This window comes from Phacochoerus africanus, chromosome 2 (genome assembly GCF_016906955.1).
Source record: "Phacochoerus africanus isolate WHEZ1 chromosome 2, ROS_Pafr_v1, whole genome shotgun sequence".
Lineage (NCBI taxonomy): Eukaryota > Metazoa > Chordata > Mammalia > Artiodactyla > Suidae > Phacochoerus > Phacochoerus africanus.
This window is the reverse complement of record NC_062545.1, coordinates 201,295,687-201,313,259: the sequence shown is the minus strand read 5'-3', so window position 1 is coordinate 201,313,259 and position 17,573 is coordinate 201,295,687. Positions and strand designations below refer to the sequence as shown.

The 17,573-nt window shown below is 39.9% G+C and overlaps 1 protein-coding gene and 1 pseudogene across 11 annotated transcripts in view; both read right to left on the bottom strand.

The window, feature by feature from the left end:
* ELAVL2 (ELAV like RNA binding protein 2) overlaps window positions 1-17,573 on the bottom strand; it is a 169,386-nt gene that overhangs the window by 86,804 nt on the left and 65,009 nt on the right. The gene's annotated exons all lie outside the window — the stretch shown is intronic.
* LOC125121253 (40S ribosomal protein S28-like) lies at window positions 13,559-13,795 on the bottom strand (annotated as a pseudogene).

The window sequence follows — 17,573 nt, the reverse complement described above, 5'->3', positions numbered from 1 at the left end:
ACAAAAGGTGACTAAGGAGGATTAGAATTTTTACCTCAAATGCTGCACTTTTCAACCCCTGACCTCCAAATGCTACATTTAAGTACATAGGGTGCTAATAACCAAATGTTTCATATCAGAATTTCAGCCTATTTTAATTTACCCTTTTTTCAAAAAAAGGGGGGGGGGCCACACCTTCAGCATATGCAAATTCCTATAGGCTAGAGGTCAAATTGGAGCTGCAGCTGTCAGCCTACACAGACACAGCAACAAGAGATCCCAGCCTCACCCAAGACCTACACAGCAGCCTGTGGCAATAGCAGCCCCTCAACGCACTGAGCGAGGCTAGGGATTGAACCCACATCCTCATGAATAGTAGTCGGGTTCCTTACTGCTAAGCCATAATGGGAACTCCCTAATTTGCCTTACTTTAAGTGTTTTAACACACACACACACACACACACACACACACACAGGAAGAGTACACATGCATTCCATCCTCCCCAACTTAGTCCTTTCATGATCAGCTGCTTAGCCTCTTGCATTTTTAACATTTAATATTAGAAACTGCTTCCTCGCTGTTTTTGCTAAGAACTCCAAAGATGACACAAACTTCTGTAGATGCAGATATATTATTTACAATACAATGCAGAAGTCTCATCTAAGATTATACTCTAGAATCCAGGTTGATAATTTGCACACTAAGAGGTACTGCATGGTGTTACAGTTTCTACAATTCATAGATCATACACATCCACACACAACTGTATGGTCTCTCGCCAGCTTTCTCCTATCATGATTTTCAAAATGACTTTAATTTAAACATTTTCTAAGCCTGTACTAACCCTGGTTTTAAGATCATGTTAAATAAGTTTGGAATATACACAACACTATATATAAAATATGTAACAAGGATCTACTACTATATAGCACAGGGAACTATAGTTGATATTTAGTAATAACCTATAAAGGAAAATAAAACTGAAAAAGTGTGTGTGTGTATATACACATACACAAATTGAATCACTCTGCTACACTTGAAAGTAACAAAACACTGTCAATCAACTATACTTCAATAAAAATAAAAAGTTTTTTAAAAAATGTTATGTTTCATAACAAGGTCCTACTGTATAGCACAGGGAATTATATCCAATTTCCTGGGATACATATTATAACAGACACTTTGCTGTAAAGCAAAAATTGGCACAACACTCTGTAAAACCAACTATAATTTTTTTTAAATGTTTTTCCTAAAAAATTTTTAAAAATTAAATTTTAAAAGATCATGTTTAAAGAAAATAAAAATAAACAGAGCACCCTCCTGAACTCTCCAAAGGATTTGTGTATCTTTTGCTACAGGAAGTAGATTCAGATGATCTGCTTGCCTCTTGTAGTAAAATTTAGTGAATCCTATGATTGATAGAGGGTAGGGAAAAGTAGCATTTATTGATTCCTCATTCCAAAGGCTTGAAACTACGTATTTTACATACAAAATCTCATTTAATCCTCTCATGTACTATGTATATTAGCTTCCATTTACAAATGAGGAGTTCAAAACTTCAAGAGTCTATACAGCTATTAAATAGAGAAACTGGGATTTGTAACCAGTGCTCAGACTCCATCTGAAGCCTCCTACCCTCATGTCTGCCTTCCGGGCTTGTCCCTTTCTCCAACCCACCCTCTACTCCACTGCTAGAGACCTACCTAAAAACAGTCAGCATCTCACAATCATTTCTTTTTCAGGCCATCACTGACCCCACACTGCCTACAAAGGAACATCACCAGACTTGACCTGGTTCCTCCCTACCTCTAGGTGGGCATGCCCAGCAACCCATGCCCACCACTCCACATCACACACAAGGCTCTATCAATCTTCCAGTGGTTCTGCCCACGCCCAGGCTGCTTGCCACTGTTACTCAAACACTCTTTTCTCCACCCACAAGTCTCACTACCTTTCTTCTCCTGGCAATGGAAATATCCTCAGCACATGAAAAGGAGGCACAACGCCTCCAGGAAGCCCTCTGTGAACCACTGAGTTGAGCCAGATACTCTTCCTTTGTGCTTTTATTAGCCTACACTCACCTTTGTCTCTTCAGCCATCAATGTGCACAGGGATCCATGCATAAAAGAGCATCAATGCCATGAAATGCAATTTCAAAAAAAAAAAAAAAATCCCATTTATTTATGGGATTTTTCATGTGACTACATTCCTGCCAAGCAGGAAATCTTCCGTTGCAACTCTGTATACTTGGGAGGAAGGTAAACTTACAGTAGTAGGCTGTCATGCCGTATCACTAACATAAACACACCTCTCTTTCCAAATAAACCTACTAATTCTTACAAGCTTAAGTGTCAGGTGAATCAGCTTTTAAAGAAATTCCTAGCTAAAGGCCTTCATTAAAACAAAGCAAGCCTTGGAAAGGAAGACAGGGAAACACAGGAGTGATCCATTGTCATCACATCACAGTTCAAAAAAAGCAAACTTCACCAATGTGAAAAAAAAACCAAGACCACAATGGAAGGTAATAACACCTCTCCTCCAGCCCAGCCAAGGTCTCAGGAAACTGGAATACAGATAAAACCACCCACAGCCAGAAAAGCAACAATCCTGATTGACTGGATGTGACAGGCACACATGACTAGATGCTAGCAAAACAAAGGTACACAAAACAGATTCACGTTCACCCCTCATGGAGCTTCTCTGGAACACACCTGTGCACCCAGAGAAGTCAAAGACTCCCAAGGCAGTATTAAAAAACTCACAGCCAGTGATGATAATCTCTCTGGATGACCTATGCTAAATATTGTGCTAAGAAAAAGATAAAGGGCAAAATCACTGCTGCCATGGAAACTACCACCACTAACTTAAACATCTGAGTTTGGACATATATTTGAGTAGAAATGAAGCATTTTGCTTTCCAATGTTTAAAATGCTACAGGATAATTGTATACAGATTTCCCATTTAAATATTCAACTAGATTTTTGCCTGGTTATGAGAATTTGAAATGTCAAAGAAGTACAAGCTGAAAAGTTCTCCTAGTATAGTACTGCTAGAAGCTTCTTGATGCCCATTTCCTGCTATACTCTTTTTCTAGTATAAAGAATAAGTCCTTTATTTCGGGATTTTGGGGGTTTTTTGTTTTTGTCTTTTTGCCTTTTTAGGGCCGCACCTGTGGCATATTGAGGTTCCCAGGTTAGGGGTCTAATCAGAGCTATAGCTGCCGGCCTACACCACAGCCACAGCAATGCCAGATCCGAGCTGCGTCTGCGACCTACATCACAGTCATGGCAACGTCAGATCGTTAACCAACTGGGTGAGGCCAGGGATCGAACTAGAAACCTCATGGCTCCTAGTCAGATTCATTTCCACTGCGCCACAACAGGAACACCAAGAGTAAGTCCTTTAAAAGAACTCCCTCAGGCCCAGAAATAAACCCGCACACCTATGAACAAGTAATCTTCAACAAAGAAGGCAAGAATATACAATGAGGAAAAAAGGCAGTCTCTTCAGCAAATGGTGTTGGCAAAGCTGGACAGCAGCATGCAAATCACTGAAGTTAGAACACACCCTCAAGCATACACAAAAAAAACTTCAAACTGGCTTGAAGTCTTGAGTTTAAGATAGGGCACCATAAAACTCCTAGAAGAGAACATAAGCAAAACATTCTCTGAAATAAATCATACCAATGTTTTCTTAGGTCAGTCTCCCAAGGTAACAGAAATAAAAGCAAAAATAAACAAATAGGACCTAATCAAACTTACAAGCTTTTGCACGGCAAAGGAAAACATCAAAAATACGAAGACTAGAGTTCCCATCTTGGCGCAGTGGAAACGCATCTGACTAGGAACCATGAGGTTGTGGGTTCAATCCCTGACCTCGCTCAGTAGGTTAAGGATCCAGCGTGGTGAGCTGTAGTGTAGGCCACAGACGCAGCTCAGATCTGGCGTTGCTGTGGCTCTGGCGTAGGCAGGCAGCTATAGCTCTGATCAGACCCCTAGCCTGGGAACCTCCATATGCCATGCGTGCAGCCCTAAAAAGACAAAAGAAAAAAAAAATACAAAGACTATCTGTGGACTGGGAGAAAATATTTGCAATGGACAAAGACTTAATCTCCAAAATATACAAATAGTTCAAATAACTCAATAACAAAAAAACCCAATCAAAAAATAAGCAGCAGACCTAAACAGACATTCCTCCAAAGATATACAAATGGCCAAAAGAACATAAGATACTCATGAAAATATACAAATGGCCAATATGAACAGAAGAAGATACTAATCATCACTAATTATTAGAAGAATGCAAATAAAAACTACAATGAGGTACCACCTCACACTGGTCAGAATGGCCATCATAGTCTACAAATAACAAATACTGGCAAGGCTGTAAAGAAAAGGGAACCCTCCCACACTGTTGATGGAAATGTAAATTGGTGCAGCTACTATGGAAAACAGTATGGAGGTTCCTCAAAAATCTAAATATAGAACTACCTTATGATACAGCAGTGCTACTTCTGGGCATATATCCAGAAAAGACATGATGCATGCACCCCAATCTTCACTGCGGCACGATTTACAATAGCCAAAACATGGAAACAACCTAAATGGCCATCGACAAATGAATTAAGAAGATGTGGTGCATATATAATGGAATAATTCTCAGCCATAAAAAGAGTGAAATAATGCCATCTGTAGCAACATGGATGGACCTAGAGATTATCGTCCTAAGTGAAGTAAGTCAGAGAGAGAAAGACAAACATCATATATATGAAACATAAATAGACTCACAAACATAGAGAATAGATTTCTGGTTGCTAAAGGGGGGTCCAGGGTAGGGAAGGATTGGGAGTTTGGGATTAACACATGCAAACTAGTATGTATATGGTAAATAACAAGATCCTACTGTATAGCATAAGGAACTATATTCAATATCCTGTGATAAACCATAAAATATAAAAAATATATTTGGGAGTTCCCGTCGTGGCGCAGTGGTTAACGAATCCGACTAAGGAACCATGAGGTTGCGGGTTTGGTCCCTGCCCTTGCTCAGTGGGTTAACGATCCAGCGTTGCCGTGAGCTGGTGTAGGTTGCAGACGCGGCTCGGATCCCGCGTTGCTGTGGCTCTGGCGTAGGCAGGTGGCTACAGCTCCGATTCAACCCCTAGCCTAGGAACCTCCATATGCCGCGGGAGCGGCCCAAGAAATAGCAACAACAACAACAACAACAAAAAGACAAAAGACAAAAAAATATATATATGTATATATTTGTATAACTGAGTCACTTTGCTGTATAGCAGAAATTAACATAACATTGTATACAGAATATGCTTAAATAGAAGTTTTTTTAAAAAGAACGCTTTTAGTACTGTAGATTTAATGCATCAATTATTTGGCAGTAAATACACAGTATTTTACTGCTGAGACAAGATTTTCAGCAAGTACCTACTACGTAACCAGTAATATAATAGTACAGAGCAGTTATGACTGCAATCTCTTTCAGGCCAGCCTAAAAGCAAAGAAAATTTTACCAGCATTTACTACTTCAATCTCCGGTGAATTTAAAAAAAAAAGGAGTTCCCATTGTGGAGCAGCAGAAATGAATGCCACTAGTATGCATAAGGACTCAGGTTCTATCCCTGGCCTTGCTCAGTGGGTCAGGAATCCAGTGTTGCCGTGAGCTGTGGTGTAGGCTGCAGATGCAGCCTGGATTCCACATTGTTATGGCAGTTGTACATCTGATTCGATCCCTAACCTGAAAACTTCCATATGCCACAGGTGTGGCCCTAAAAAGCAAAAAAAATTAAAATTAAAAAAGGAGAGAGAGAGATTTTCAAAGCCATCCTTGAGGTGATGGCTCCAATCCCATATGTTTTTCTGTAAAGAGAGTGGAGATCTACTCAAGTACACTCTCAGACATATTTTAAAGAGTTTCTTGACTGGATTTTGATTGCCAATCTCTAGTTAAGAATCATGACTATAAGGGAAGTAGAATGGTTTCAAAATGTGATTTTCTAGGAATTCCCTGATGGCTCAGCAGTTAAGGATCAGCAATGTCACTGCTGTGGTTCAGGTTCGATCCCTGGCCAAGGAATTATGGCCACAGGCACAGCCTCCCCCCCCACCCCGGTCAAAAAAGTTATTTTCTATACCCTTAGCTCCACTCCAGCCAGCAGGCTTTTTAAAGCCAACTTATCTCAGGCTATAGCCCAAGATTCACAACAAAGATCAGGGGACAGCAGGCCTTGGAACTGAGTTCAGGAATCAGAATACTTATTCTTCATTCTCTATTTCAAAATGAGCAAGGACAGAGGAAGAGAATCATCGAGGTAGAAGCAGGAGTAGTAAATTAAGACTGGAGAACACTTCCACAGCATTGGAACACTCATTAAAGTGAATTTCACTGCCATCAGATCAAGAAAGTACAATTACTATGCATCACTGGCCAAGAAACAGCAGTGTTTCACCAAAGTAACTTCCTGTTCTAACAGAAAATGACCCATATCTTGACTGGCTGGACTAAAGATGATTGGCTTCCTATATGAAGTAGTAACTAAAATGCAAACAAATGAGCTCTCTGATCCATCCATTAAGGATGGCTACACAGTAACTATGGCCTACTCAACATAGCCAACAGAAATGACAACAGCCAGGTGACCACTTCTGACATTCCTTGTGGAATACTGCACCATACACCAAAAGGCATGGTGAAAAACATCCCACAGTGGCTCTGACCAGCAGGAAGAAACTGGAGGGTCAAAGTCTTTTTTTTTTTTTGTCTTTTTAGGGCCACACCTGCGGCATATGGAGAGTTCCAGGCTAGGAGTCCAATCAGAGCTATGGCCGCCGGCCTACACCAGAGCCACAGAAACTCGGGATCCAAGCCGCATCTGTGACCTACACGACTGCTCACGGCAACACCAGATCCTTAACCCACTGAGTAAGGCCAGGGATCGAACCTGCAATCTCATGGTTCCTAGTAGGATTCATTAACCACTGAGCCATGACAGGAACTCCAAAAGTCTTTTTAATTAAAGTAGTAACACATTCAAATAAATGGCATCAGAAGATCAGAGTTAATAAAACCAAAAATAAAAGACGGCAATGGACATCACTTACTTTATGCATAAAGTTAAAAAGAGGTGAAAGGATCACATCAAAAAGTTATGAGTAAGCAAAGGTGCCAAAAAAGTCATTAGTGACCACATACAATCATGCACATGCCCCCTCGGAGGAAAGCCAAGAGATGGATGAAACAAGTAGTCAGGCAATGACCATTCCTCAAGTCCTCCAAGCCAGTCACAACTGGATGCCAAAAGCTGGATTTAATCTGCAAACGTGTTATTTGGTATACCTAATGTCTTTTTTATAATTAGTAGTGTTCCACATTTAAAACTTTACCAATGTTAACAATTTCGCATTTATTAAAAAAAAAAAAACCCTGGCTTCTCTTTAAAGAACAAACAGAATTGGCAACTGAGGCCACATTCCCACAGAGCTACTAGCCAGCAGGTCACCCTTCAAATGGAGCATATTCTCTACAGTTCTCCCAGTATCAGCATTTCTCTTCGGCCTGAATGCCCTGGTTGCCACAAGGGCTGGACCTCAAGTAAAACACGGGAGCCTGAAGGTCAAACATGCTAAAGGGTGCAGTTCTTCTACCATGATGACAACGAGGCTCAGAAGACCAAAATATTGGCAAGTGGGTGGGGGGTGATATAAATAAGAATCTCTAGCATAAAATGCTATGAAGCATCACTGGAGAAAAAGCACAAGGATACATTAAAGGTGGTCTGGAGTGAAATTAGTCTTAACTACTTTTAACACATCATGTTCATCTAAACAGGATTTTTAATTTTTGACCTATGAAATAGTCCAAGGAATAAGCATAACAAAGGGGAAAAAAAGGATCAATTCCATCCTAGTATGGCTGCCACATACATTCAAAGAACTCCTAAAAGGAGATCTATTTTGGCATGTTATATGCTACCCTCGATTGGGATTAACTAAAAGCCATCTTGTCCATGCAGAATTAGGTATATACTGTCCCTTCCAAAGGCTGAGGAGAAAGTTAATCTGAACCTAAGTATTTTGATACCAGAAAGGAGAGGGGCATATTAAGTGCTTTGTCCCCAGGATTTGGGGCTGGTGGGGTGGGGGGCAGGGGTGATGATCCACACACAAAAAGATAAAAATTACCTTGCATTATACCAGCAGCCCTTGAATATTTAAATGTATAAAATATGAAAACATTTCAAAGTCATCTTCTCTAAACACTGTCTCATGACATACCACGAATTACATTTTGGAGGTAGAACAGAGGGTAAGTAGGGACAGAACAAAAGTGTAAAGAGGTCTGTCTTCACACTTTCTCTGCTGCCTTCAGTTTACCCAAATAGATTCCGGGGAAAACCTGTTTCAAACCTGCAGAGTGGGCAGGCAGTGGGACAAAGGCGATCCCTCAGCCTGCAGAAAACCCTGCCTGAAGACTGGCTGTTTTCTCAGTGGGGTGAATGCCCCAGTTGGGAGGTGCCTGGTGGAATGAACCACAAGGGGGTAGACTGAATGCATTCTTCCATGGCCCCAAAACTGCTATTTTGTTTCCTCTATAAATTTTCAAAGAACTGAAAAACTGTCCCTAGTCCATTTGGCAATATCAGAGCAATTACAATTTGGTTAAAATCCTAAGGTAATTGACTTACCATTCTTTCTAATTCCCTAGAAGTAAAGAATTCTCTAAAAATAAAGGTCTGAACTGAGAACTCTCTCAGCATTAAAAGTTTTAGTAATTTCAGACTAAGAGAAAACTATACTTTCACTTCTTCTCCTTAACTAAAAGCCACAGCTAAAAATAAAAAGCCAGAGGAACTAAAAAATTGAGGGGTTTATAGGGCACATTAAATTATGCTCTATCAACTGCCAATCTTTAAGGTTGCAGAGTATTACTTTAATGCTATTGATTTTTTTCCCAAAAAATCCACAGTAATTTTCCTTAAAAAAAAAAAAATCCTCATGAACTTCCACTCTCTATAATAAAGTAGAGGCACGAGTTCTTAAACGTTCAGAGTATCGGAGTATACTACCCATCCACTAAACCAAAATGTAACCTGGGTCAGTTTTCTCTTCTTCCAGCGTTGTATTATAAAACATGAAATGGAAACAGACCAACATCTGGCATTAAATATTTTACATTTATTTACTAATCCAGTATGAGATTCCAAAATAAGAAAGTAGTCAAACAATAAGAACTTATTAAACAAAATCTTCAATTCTCACATTTAAACCCTGACTAGTATTTATCTTCTCCCCTGATTGTTAATCTTTAATGTATGCTTTCAGCCTAATAAACTTGGGAAAACTAAATACCTCCAATTTGACAAAAGTTTTTAAGTACTGACTCCTTATGGGTCTCTGTGTAATCAATTTACCATTTTGGTCAATTTACTATGACCTTATAAAAGTTAAACTCTAGAATACATGATTTGGAGTTCCCATCATGGCTCAGTGGTTAACGAATACTACTAGGAACCATGAGGTTGCAGGTTCCATCCCTGGCCTCGCTCAGTGGGTTAAGGATCTGGCATTGCTGTGAGCTGTGGTGTAGGTCGCAGACATGGCTCGGATCTCAAGTTACTGTGACTCTGACGTCAGCCAGCAGCTACAGCTCAAATGAGACTCCTGGCCTGAGAACTTCCATGTGCTGCAGGTGTGGCCCTAGAAAAGACAAAAAAAAAAAAAAAGAATACATGATTTTTCAGGTAAGATACACACCTCTTATTTCACATTAGCCATGCTGGCCCACACCAAGATTCTTATTATATTCTTCATTAAGGGCCAAGATTACAGAAATGGACATATTGGATCAATCTGCACTCAAATCAAAATTATCAGTGTAACACTGAGCAACTCCCAAGAAAAAAATTGCATCCATTTGTTTTAAAAGCTTCAGTTCAGTTCTTCAGAATAGGTAAGGGATGGCCAGGTAAATCAAGGTAAAGAAAAGACACATCTCAGTTCTGTATAGCATTCAGGGGAAATCTGGAGTTTAAGCTTTTGCCATCAAAGTTAGGCTGGGAATTGACCTTGGCGGGCAATTAACTCATTTCTAGGTTCAAATCTAACAGACAACTAATGAGGATATGGAAACACTGGAAAACAACAGTAAAACCTGCTGCAATGTCCTAATTGTATTTCTTGGTAGTTTCTGATCAATGACAAATTTTTAACCTAGTAACTTCCCTGCCTTAAAAAAAAACCTTAGATTTTTTTTCCTCTGCCTAAATAGCAGGGTTTTCATAAGAAGTTAATGAATAAAATAACTTACAAAATTTTAAGATATTATGCAAAGCAGACTATTGCTCTTAAGACACTAACCTTCTAGAGAATTGCTTTCTTCTCTCCTGTTTTCTCTTCTAACAGCACATTTCTAATTTGTGCTAAGGTCAAGGTGTTATTGTAACTCAAGAAATTCAAGTTAACAAAGATATACACACCAATGTCCTGCATATGGACCAGGCTATGCTTTCTTCACTCTGTCCAAAAATAAATAAATAAGGCCAGGTTCCTCCTTAAATTTACCTGCAATCAGACCAAGAACTCACATACACTAAGTTCCAAGTACCAAATATTTAAACTATCACAGCACAGAATAGACAAATTAAGTAAAGTTTAACATAAAAACGTTTAATCAGATTTCAAGTTAAAACAATTTCTTGTTAAATAGTCAAAGCTGATGTTCAGATGCCAATTTAGGAACCATGCACCAGAGATATCCTGTGATAATTAAAGTACACCATCGGCATCTGCTCAAAGCCTAGCATAATGCTTAACACAGGGTCTTAGCATAGCCAACAAATTGACAGTTACCTATAATTAATGTTAAATGTTTGGTATTCTTGAAAACAGAAGAGATTAGGCCATTTTAGAGAGCTAGAATTATCAACTAAAATAATAAGCCTAAAGATGAAGGGTATGTAGCATACTACACAAGAAAATCACTTTATACAGCCAAATACCTTCTGGTAAAGTCTACTGAAGAAGCAATCCTACCTGAATAAAGAAACATATAAGCCTACCTACCAAAGAGAGTCTACACACAAGCCTAAAGCATAACTAAAGATGAAAACCAGAGTTCTTATTGTGGCTCAGAGGTAATAGACCCAACTAGTATCCATCAGGACGCACATTCAATCCCTGGCCTCATTCACAGGGTTAAGGACCCAGCACTGCCATGAGCTGCAGTGTAGGCCATAGATGAGGCTCGGATCTGGGCTATGGTGCAAGCCAACAGCTGCAGCTCTGATTTGACCCGTAGCCTAGAAACTTCCATGCCATACCTATGGCCCTAAAAAAACCAAAACAAACAAACAAACAAAAGATGAAAACCCCAGAGCACTGAAGGGAACAGGAGCGGGTGGCATGGGAAGACAGGCAGGAAAGAGGCCAAATTGCTTTGATACTTCTTGTACATGACTTACCAGCTCTTTTCTTCCCTTGTAGCTTCTCAACAAGCCCTCATCCCCTTTCCCACTTGAGAGCTCAGATGGGTCCCGAAATAGCCCAAGATACTAGCAGGTACATATTGGGCTTTCATCCAACAAACTCATACCTGCAAAGGGCAAGAAATACCTGGAAATGTATTCCAATACTTAGGAAAGGTAGCCCAATCGCTAATCTCTTGTGGATGGAGGCATCCCACACCCAGAGGGCACACTGGACAGAACTATCCTTACCTCATCTGTTAACCTTTACTGCTCAAATGAAAATAACCAAATAACATAAAATAACTGCTTAGAGGACCAAGGATGATGGACGACAGCAAGATCTCAGCTGAGGAGTTCCCTGGTGGCTCAGTGGAGTAAGGATAGTGTTGTCACTGCTGTGGCTCTGGTCACTGCTGTGGCACAGTTTCAATCCTTGGCCCAGAAACTTCTGCATGCCACAGGTACAGCCAAAAAAATTTTTTTACTTAAAGATTTTTTTTTTTAAATTTTAAATCTCATCTTAAAACGTAGGAGCCACTTAAATAGAGTGACTCCAAGCAAAACCAAAGAAGTTAAACTGAAGAAACACACATAACAGCAGATAGCATGACAAACCTGTACTATTCTGGACAACTACAAGTGGCCATGCCCCAGCTGATAAACAAGGAAAGCCATTATGGAAGAAGAGGCATCAGGGATCCTATGAGATGGAGCTTTCAAATAAGGCTTGAGGAGTTCCCGTCGTGGCGCAGTGGTTAACGAATCCGACTAGGAACCATGAGGTTGCGGATTCGGTCCCTGCGCTTGCTCAGTGGGTTAACGATCCGGCGTTGCCGTGAGCTGTGGTGTAGGTTGCAGACGCGGCTCGGATCCCGTGTTGCTGTGGCTCTGGCGTAGGCCGGTGGCTACAGCTCCGATTAGACCCCTAGCCTGGGAACCTCCATGTGCCGCGGAAGCAGCCCAAAGAAATAGCAAAAAGACCAAAAAAATAAAAAATAAAAAAAAATAAAAAAAATAAATAAGGCTTGAGTCACAACTAAAAGGACACAGAAAAAAATAGATGTGCCTCAAATAAACACATTTGAAGGACACAGATATTCACATTCATTCTAATATGCAAATCCTTGTAACATGCAGGACCCTGTGCTGGGTACTCTACATGATATAAGTAAGGTGTTCCACTTAGTGGCTAGCAAAAAGGGAACACATGCAGAACCATAACATAGGACACAATCTGGTACACGTGAGAGAAGGGATTATATCTCAATGACAGAGGGGGGAAAAAAATCAGAAAGGTTCAGAAAACAGAAAGGACATATGCACTAGGCTATCCATTGTCACGTGTTCACACAGGTGATGAGACCTTGGATTCAGACATTTACTAAATGCCTACATTGAGAGTCCACAAGACAGGCACTCAGGGAACTTAAATGTGATAGACATTAAACAAGGAAAAGGACAAAACTATCATTTAAAACTGTAACCCATGCCATGGAAAAAAAAAAAGAAACAAAACATCTGTGTGAATAAAGTGGGGAGGATGATCAGGAAAGACCTCCCTAGAGCAGTGACATTTAAACTGAGACCTAAAGATAAGGAATGTGTTTCAATAGATGTAATACTTGCCTTTTTGGAGGGAAGGATGTTGCCAAGCTGGGTGTTGGGTGGGGAGGAACAGGAGACAATTGCAAAGATACAACCTGTGCCTTGAGGAAATCTCATCCTAGGGAAGCAGTCCCCTGCAGAATATGGAAGCTCAGTAAGCAGAATCTTACCAGTATGGAACCTCAAGAACCTAAGGAGACCAACCAGCTCAATCACTCCTTTTTTTTTTTTTTAATGAAGAAAATAAAGTCCAAAGATTGGCTCAGAGTCCTTGAACTAGGCAAGGGCACTAGCCTGTTAACTCTCATTAGTATGCACTGCCTATTAGTTTGTTGCTTTGTTGTTGTTGCTGTTTTATTTTGTTGTTTGGGTTTTGGTTTTTTGGGGGATTTTTTTTTACATGCAATGTAAGTGCTTTATTAACAGCACATCATTGTCACCCTCAAGGGCCAAGTGGTCTTTCCAGACATCCAGGACCCAGTCACACACAAGTTCAGCGCAGCCTCTGAGCCTCTCGCTCTTACTCCAAAAAGGTGAGCATGTTACTCTCATGAACAGGGCCTTTCATGTTTCGGATGATGGAGCGGCTCATGTTGTCCACGAATTCTACTCAAATCTGTATGCACTGTTCCTGTGAACCAGTCCTGCCCAGAATCTTGTTGACCCCGGCAAGCTTGATGGACTGCACATGACCTGTGCCCATGATGGCAGCACAGCGGCAGCCAGGTGGAGAGCTGCCCATTAGTTTTTTAATCAGAAAATTCATTTGGAAAATCAGAGCTTGGCAAACTAGTAATGTACAAAGGATGCTTAATATCTGTAGGGGAAATAAAGAAACATATAAATGCCAAGCACTTCACTAGACATTGTGGAATAATCTTCCCTGGTCAAAACAAAATGAGAAATGTAGCCAGGTTTTTGTGAAGTGAAATGTATTCATTTTGTCCTCTGACTTTATGTGCATCCTACTTTTGAGATATCTAAGCATCCAAGAAATGGTGATAATAGAGATTCTGTCAGATTTTTTCAATGCCATTCCTTGCAAAAAAAAAAAAAGTTGGCAAATTTATCAGTCCCCTCCCCCTAATATACTTATTTTTTTCTTATACTCGCCTGAGAAATACAAACATTGAGGGACAACTGTTACAAAGAGTAGGGAGAATGTGGGGAGCCACTATGAGGAAAGTTCATAGCAGCACTGTTCCTTAAAGCAAAAAAGGGAAAACAACTCCAGTGCTCATGAAGATAAACAGAGGATAAATAAATAGTCATACATTCACAGAACTGAGTATTATTCAGCAGCAAAATAGGAGGGTGCATGCAGAAACCAAAGTATATTAGAAACTAAGAATTTTAATCAATTTAATTCTGTGTCCTCCTGGACAAAAAAGGACATAAATCTTTTAAGTTATTACAGCTTCCCTTAGACAAATATAGTCAAAAAGGAGCACTAATTTCTAATTACGTATTTTTTTATTCTCACATTATACTTTAAAGATCAACAAAAATAACACAGGCAGGAAATGCCCTTCAAGTAGGAGCCACTATAGCTCACCCCTCACTGCGCCTCATGTCTGATCAACCCAAAACTTCCACCACAAACACTCTTCAGTCCAAACACAGAAACATGAACCTATTCTGCCAATTAACAGCTGTTCAAGGTTCAAGTCAACCTGCAAACAGGCATTTCTAAAGCGTATAACCAAGTTCAGCCTGAGTAGAACTGTAGGTTAAAAGTAGAGAGAGGAAACGGGGAAAAGAGTTTAAGGGATTCTGCATAGAACTGGTAAGATACTAGGTCCCACTTGAAGGAGGTTTCTCTCAACCTTTTTACTTTAATTAACAGTCTCAAAGAAAAAAACAGTGACCTAAGTAAGAATTCTATACCTTTGTGCCCTGAAGGTCACCCTGAAGAGGTATTCTCCCAAAAACACAGACTGATGCGGTGTAAGAACAGCATGGCTGGTCTTTAGTGATGCTACGCTCTATTTTGGACACTGTCTCAAGCTTACTGAACTTGAGAGATTTTGACATCTTTCAAGGACATCAGAAACATTTTTGTCTGTACCAGAGCATTTATCTCTATTACTGAAGAAAAGTCACCTTTCAGAACTGCCATAAAAGCCCACGTCAGGTGCTGTTAATAAAAAAGTAACACAGAACAGTAGTAGTTTAAAAACACTTTTCCATTATACACAAGGAAAGTCAAGGTGAACTTTAAGAAAGTTAAAACCTTGATATCTAATTTTATCAAAGTAATGTAAGCATTAAAGATACAATTTACATCGAGGCAAACTAAATAGCTCAGACTGTTCTAAGCAAGGAACCTGGATGGATGCTTATTTCATACTGAAATTTATAAGACATGAATGATTTAGAAATATACATGGACCCTGAGCTACTGAAACGGTGTCAACCCAAAGGTGATTACTGACATATCAGAAGAATAACAATGGCAGTTGAGGAAGAGTCTTTGACTCTCAAAAAAAAAAAAAAAGTGGTTCAGAAAAACCCATCTTTCAAAAATAGAAAGACAGTTATCCCTTTCAACTGGTGTTGATCTGCCCTTTATCACTGGAGATAGAATATATCACTCAGAAAGTCACCCTGAAGCTGTAAGAAGCTTAGGGGGAAAAAAAAATTAAAACTTCAGGTAAAGATGGGACTAGGAACCTATTGGGACAAAAAACAAAGACATAAGTGTTCAAAAAGTATATTAGCTGGAAATCTGCAGTGGATTCAGTAACAGTCTTTAGCGGCAAAAGTGGGAAAAAAAAAAAAGAAAGGCTTTTAAAAACTTAAGCCACTGAAATTCTTAAATGACAACCACATGACCCAGTTTACTTCTCTATTTGAAAATTTCTGATGCTATATATCTATTTTCTTTGGAAGCTTTCATGTCCAATATATTTTAAGAAGTAAAGGTACCCTTTTACTTACGCACACAATGGAATAAGACATCACTGAGAACTTTGGAACTGTAAACAAATTTTAACGGGAAAGACATATTCAAACACAGGAAAGGCAATCCATAAATGGCAAATGTGATAAAGAAATTGGGCATTTGGAAAAGGAAGACAACACTGTTGGATAGGCTAAGAAAAACATTGGCCATTATTCATTTAATTTAGGGTGTGTCAGGCAGTGTGCCAAACACTTTTCAAGAGCACTATCCCCATGCAATCCTAACAACCTAAGGAAATGGGTCATTTTATCCCTATTTTTCAGATGAGGAAATGGGCTTAGAAAAGATTAACTTGCCCTGAACTACAAAACTTGCAAATCCAGGTCTATCAGACTGTAAAGCACATGCTCTTTGCACCACTTCAGTAAAGCAGTTCAAATAACCATTGCCTGGCTTCACTCCAGACCAATTAAATAAGAATCTCTCTCATAAGGGCCCATGACACTGGGATTTTTTAAAGCACCTCATTTGATTCTCATGTGCAGCCAAGGTTGAGAGAAGCTGCAAAGACCTTCATAAAACAAGTGGAATCTCAGCTGGGACATACAAGAGTCAAATAATCAGAGAAGGGAAAAGCACCTAGGCTTTGGGGAGAAAAGAGCACTGTGAGAGTCAGTGAAGTTGCAGAGGCAGAGCCAGGCCAGAGATGACATCCAGGGAGAGTCTCACCAGAGCAGTGAATAAAAAGGCAGAGAAAGTCAACTGGCATCTTTTTGCTGACAACATAAGCCAGGTACAGGCCAGGAAATTGTACTTAGAAGATTCTTGTAAGAAAGGGGGCACAAAATGATTTTTATAACTAATGTGACAAAAGGGCTATGAGTGTTAGGAAGATAAGAAATAACTGTTGACTAGTCTGAAGCGAATGAGCACACTTACAAAATATAGGAAGGGACAGATAATGAGCAAAGCTTGCTGAGCAATCAGAGGTATGTAGTGGTTATAACCATGAGCTCTGCAGTGATCCTTTCTAGCATTCACCATTCTAAGCTTCAATTCCTTCATTTAGAGCATGGAGAAAATAATTATGTCATCTTGTCCACTTCGTGGAAAGAATAAATGAGAAGACAACCCAAATAAAAGAAAATAGAGCATCCGTATTCTAAGAGTATAAGAAAATAGTATCCCAATTTTCTTCCTTCCTACCAGTGAATCTTGAGATGGCCTTAATAGTTTTAAAGACTCAGTAATGTAAAACAGAAGCTTGGCCTGCCTATTTAATTTCTATATCACTCTAGGTGAGTACCCAAAGAGCTGAGATGAAGCCGTTTAAAAAATGGTAATTCTGGAGTTTCCGTCGTGGCGCAGTGGTTAACGAATCCGACTGGGAACCATGAGGTTGTGGATTCGGTCCCAGCGCTTGCTCAGTGGGTTAACGATCCGGCGTTGCCGTGAGCTGTGGTGTAGGTTGCAGACGCGGCTCGGATCCCGCGTTGCTGTGGCTCTGGTGTAGGCCAGTGGCTACAGCTCCGATTAGACCCCTAGCCTGGGAACCTCCATATGCCTCAAGAGCAGCCCAAGAGATAGCAAAAAAAAAAAGACA